Raw genomic sequence first — 6,045 nt, 5'->3', positions numbered from 1 at the left:
AAAGATCATGGGTAGGATAGTTCTTATCATAAGGCTTAAGTTGTCTAGAGGAATAGGCTATGACCTTACCTCTCTACATCAAAACACAACACAAACTAACTTTAAAAGAATCACGGTAAACAACAAATCCATATGTACCATCAGGTAGCGCCAAAACTGGTGTTGAAGTGAGTCGAGTCTTTAACTCCTGAAAACTTTTCTTACGAGAATTTGACCACTAAAACTTAACTTTCTTTTGAGTCAATATAGACATGGGGGGTGTAATAAAAAAAAAATCCTTCAACAAACCATCGGTAATAGCCAGCTAAACCCAAGAAACTCCTAATGTCTAATGAAGAGATGGGTCTAGGCTAATTTCTCACTGCTTTGGTCTTTTGAGGATCAACTCCAATGCCATCACCGAAAACTATATGACCAAGAAAAGCTACTGACCTTAGCTAAAATTCATACGTACTGGATTTGGTAAACAACTAATGATCTCTAAGAGTTTGCAACACGATTCTAAGATGGTCTGCATGGTCATTCTCACTACAAGAATAGACAAGAATGTCATCAATGAAGACTATGAAAAACATGTCCAAGTACTGCTTGAACACTCTATTCATCAAGTCCACGAAGGTTGTTGGGGCATTCGTTAGCCTGAAGGACATGACTAGAAATTCAAAGTGGCCATAACAGATTCTGAAGGCTATTTTTGGAATATCACACTCCCTTAATTTAAGCTGATGGTAGATAGATCTGAGGTCTATCTTAGAGAAATAACTAGCACCCTGAAGTTGGTCGAATAAGTCATCACTCCTAGAAAAAGAATATTTGCTCTTGATTGTGACTTTGTTCAATTGGCGGTAGTCAATGCACATTCGGAGAGAGCTATCTTTCTTATGCACGAATAGGACTGGAGCACCCCATGGAGAGATACTGAGCCTTATGAAACCTTTATCTAAGAGGTCTTTAAGTTTTTCTTTTAACTTTATAAGCTCGTACGGAGCCATACGATATGGAGGGATAGAGATGGGCTGAGTATTAGGAAGAAGATTAATGTCAAATTCTATTTCCCTATTGGGAGGTACCCCTAGCAAATCTTTGGGAAAAATCTCAAGAAACTCATTGACTATTCGAACTGACTGAACTGTTGGAGCTTCAGACTTAGTGTCTTTGACTCAAATCAAATGATAAATGCACCCTTTGGGTATCAATTTTTTGGCCTTATGATAAGATATGGAATGACTCTTGGGGGATTCAGAAATATTTTCCCACTCAAAAACTACCGCATCTGGAAACTAAAATTTTACCATACAGGTGAGACAATCTATTGATGTATAGCACGAATGGAGCCAATCCATTCTTATAATAACATCAAAATCTACCATTTCTAACTCTATTAGGTCTGCTAGTATGATTTTATGTAGGACAGTGATAGGACACTTCTTATAGACTTATCTTGCCATAACTGATTCACCCACTAGGGTGGAAACTAGGAAGGGTTTGAAGAACTTTTCAGGATCTATCCCAAAATTTAACGCAATCGAAAGAGTCATATAAGAGAGCTATGATCCAGGGTCTAACAACATATAAAAATCAATATGAAAGACACGAAGCATACCAGTAATAACATCTGGGGAACTCTCCTTCTCCTATTGGGATTGAAAGCATAGAACCGATTCTAGCACTGACCGCCACCGATACTAGATGGTATGCCCTGAGAAGGGACTGGGCAACCTGGAAGAGCTGGTGCACTAGTAGCTTGAGTTTGGGGATGAACATCCCTGCTTCCTTGCTTAGCATATAGACACTCTTTTATTTTGTGATCCAACTTGCCACATCTATAAGAATCCGTCTTTCCTTAAAAACACTCACTAGGATGGTTTCTACCAAACTTTGTACACGTCTAATAACTGGGCATTCCACCCACACTACTCTTAGACCTAGCAACAAAAGTCCTGCTCCATTGCTCCTGCTGGGTTTTGGGTGCTGGGGCACTAGCTAAAGATGGTGCTGGCATAGATGAGTGACCCTGAAACTATGAATGATTTCCCCCCCCAGACCTTGGTTGGCCATACTAAAACTTTTCAGTTCTAGCCTTCTTATTTCCCCCTCTCTCTCCTTCAACTTCTCTACCTCAATTTGTTGAGCATGAGTCATCAGCCTAGCAAGATACATATCCCTAATAAGCATGGCAGTCCTACACTCCTTGACTACCATACTAGACACTTTAGTAACAAACTTACTCATACTAGATCTAGGGTCAGTTATCAACTCGAGAGCATACTTGGACAATTGGTGAACTTAAGGCAGTACTCTTTCACTGTCATTAAGCCCTGCCTTAGATTCATAAATTCCTTATTCTTAGCTTCTCTTATCTCACGTGGAAAGAACCTATCCATAAATACATCCTAAAATACCTGTCAACTTATAAAAGTTGCATTCTCACCTCTACCATCCTTCCACATAACAACCCAATCATAAGTAGCATCCTTCAACCTATAGGATTCTAATTCCACACTCTCATTCTCATTAACATGTATAACTTGAGTGATCTTTCTCACCATATCAATGTAGAGCTATGGGTCCTACCAACTTTGGACCCGAAGAACTCAGGTGGATTCATTCTCATAAAGTCATGAATTCTGGCTATAGCTAAATCACCATTTAGTTAAAGTGGGACTACATCCTGATAGTCGCCCTGAACATTGGTAGTCACAGCTTGGACCAACGCCTTGAAGGTGGCTCAAAATTCAGCATGAGATACACTCTCATTCAGAGAATTAGCTTTCATTGGTAGTTGGTTACCATTTTTGCGTGCATTGGCTCGATGAGGAGGCATGTTCTATCATGAAAGAGCATGAGTTAAATCAGATAGAGACAACTATAAGAACGATAGATCATGAAAGAAAAGAATGATTTCCTAAATCTCTTTGTAGCCTCTTACTCATAAATGTGGCACGCTTCACACCCATAATCAAGACTCTACATAATGCGGCTTGTCTAACTCCCTAGAACTCTTTAAATATTAGGCTCTGACACCAAGTTTTTAACGCCCCAAAAATACCTCCTAGACATCACACGGTGCTCAAGAATACAAGTAGTTCCAAGCTAACCCCTTTTTGACTGCTAACAACTTTGGAACCCATAATAAAGGTCAACTGTCAAATAAAATCTTAAGACACTGAATCAATGTAATAACTAAAAGTCTTAAACTTAGAAATCTTAAAACCAACAGTTCAAATCCCAAAATAGAAAACAATCAGACAAGTCTCTACTTCTAACTAGAAAGCCACTAGGATAAGCCCCAACCGACTCAGACTAAACTAAAACCAAATGATTAAAGTACTAAATCAATATCAAAGCCTAATAACATGGGTCCTCGAACTATGAGGACTCACCAAAGTTGAGATATTGGTGGAGATGCTCAGAGTCAATCACGATGCTAGAACTGAGCACCAGGACCTACATTATAAGACAATGTAGCACATAGACATATATGTGGATCAATACTTCTAGAATGTACTAATTATATGGGGGTGAATGCATAAGTAAAACAATAATTCAATGTGCATATAAACTTGCAAAGAATGCATGCTAAGTGTAAATGACTCACCTTAAGCTTGAAGAAAACAAAAGCTGTAAAATAATTAGCATGAGTAATGAAGCATAATTATGAACTTTGTGAGCCATGACACTTAGTATCAAAAAGCTTTTCTTTTATTTTTATTTAGGGAGGTTCTTCTAAGCAACATACACTATGTGAGCTATCATGGAGTCCAACGACTTACCCATGAATGGAAGAGCTCCTGCTGGGGAAAGTTATCCTACCTTTGCCATCAGAATAGGACCTTAACTTAAGTGATCACTATACTTAACTCATATTAGGACTTAAACCTATGGGGGCACGTAGCTCTGGGGCATGCGACCTTAGACTCATACCCAACTCGGTGCTAAATACTAATCCCTTACTTATATGCTCAGACTTTAAGAAATTCACCTTAAAATAGCATAAGGGTTTATAATAAAAAATAGTTATGCTTCTCTTTGCTTTAAATCATAACCGTATGAATAATATGGATTTCTTATCTTAGCTTAGGATCAAAAGATAAATTCTTGCTTAAAATTTTGATATAAGCTTATAAAAGAATACATAAAAGCATAATCTTCTTGAAGTCTCAATATCAAACTTGGGGCTTAAAACCCATGCTTTAAATTCATGTCAATTCAAATAACACTTCATGCTCAATAACAATCTTGAAATACTTCAACAATAATAGGTCAAGATAGTGCAATCTCATTCATAATATAATCATGTAATTAAAAACATAGACATAAGCAACTTTTGATATATTCAAGATTTAAATCTCATAAAAATCATATGCTTTAAGAACACACACACTTAGGTATGAACCCTGATTCAAAACAACTGAATTAAATCTTAAAATCATGCAATTTGTGCAGAAGGGAGAGACCTCTTGTTCATAACCCCACATACCTTAGTTGATGAATTAGTGAAAGTTCTTGGTTATTTTCTTGAAATTTGAGCTTGAATTTTGAGAGGAGAGGGTTTGTGCTTAATAGAAGGTTACTTTCTTAGAGAGAAATTATGAATTATGGGGCAAATAATGCTCCTTAGGGGCTTTAATTTTGTTTTATGGACGAATTTGGGTGGCAATAGACCCAATTGCCCTTGAAATAAATGGGATCAAAAGCTGAAAAAACATGGGGCGCGATAGAGAGGGCACCGCGAGCTCCACTACGGTGCATTGGAGGTAGCATTGCGGGCTCCACTATAGTGCACTTTAGCAGGCTTATCCCGGTGCAGCTACTAATACAGTAAAAATGAAAGCATTCATTGTCAATGAAATGCAACTGGAAGCATAATTTGGTATACTAAAGTGTATAAGAGCTTTGGCTCTCTCCCCACTATTATCTAATAAGATGTGCAGCTGGTCCTACAGGTTGGCCACAGATGGAATTCTCGATGTTAAAGAAAATATTGTCATGGCTGAATTTTACTTTCTTTACTCTTTGATGTATCCTAAGATAGCAATATATTTTGCTAGCACATCTTCCTGAAAAAATCTATTTCAATTAGATCAAAAAGGTCTTGTACATATGTATGAGAGGAAATCTTATGAATGGTAATGCAGGAACACATAATAGTAACATTTTCAAGAATTTGCAGAACTTAGACAAGAAAGTATGCATATACATTCAGCTGGTTAAGCAAAATCTTGAAAACATCTCATTATGTGCAATTTTTTAAACATCAGAGGCATCGCAAACCTGATTCAATTGATGAGAGATATTATGCTCAAAATATTAAGAATCTACAATTTATTATCAGATAACGGATCTATTGTAGCAGAGATGACCATAGGCAACAGAAGGCCCCAAAATATTACAAATGTATACATATATTCTTCAACAAAACACAAAAGATAACTGTATAATCACTGTTCTAAAAGCAAAAAACAATTCACATGGGCATTCCAATTCCTGATATTTCAGCTAGAAACGGTCTTTGACCATTTACACCTCCCTAGTCATTGCATGCCTACATTTATTTCACAGAACAATTATCTCAATTCTCATACGTTTATATCAAAACAAAATATGGAAACACAAGCTAGACTCATCATTGACACTTATTAGGGGTGTCAAATGGGCGGGTTGGGTTGAGATTGAAAATATTAAATGGATTGAATTGATATCGGGTTGTGTCATGACAAATTCACTTTGGATTGACATGGGTAAAACTAGATTGGGTCATGACCCACCCAATTTGATCCACTTAGTCTAAAAAATATTAATATATTGATGTTTACCCCTTGCTAACCCAACTCAAAAAAATAAATTTGGATGGAATTGGAAAGTTGGGTGCATGGGTAGAGAGTGAGGTAGGGTAAGAATTTATTTTAAAATTTAATTTTTGTAAAAGAAAAAATTATTTTTTGGGGAGAAGTGGGGGGTAGGGGATCCGGATTAGGATGGGTTGAAGTAAGAATTTTTTTTAAAAAATATTTTTTTAAAAAAAATAACTTTTTGATAAAGAGG

The sequence above is a fragment of the Capsicum annuum genome, chromosome 2, assembly GCF_002878395.1.
Source record: "Capsicum annuum cultivar UCD-10X-F1 chromosome 2, UCD10Xv1.1, whole genome shotgun sequence".
Lineage (NCBI taxonomy): Eukaryota > Viridiplantae > Streptophyta > Magnoliopsida > Solanales > Solanaceae > Capsicum > Capsicum annuum.
Note: the sequence above shows the minus strand (reverse complement) of the source record.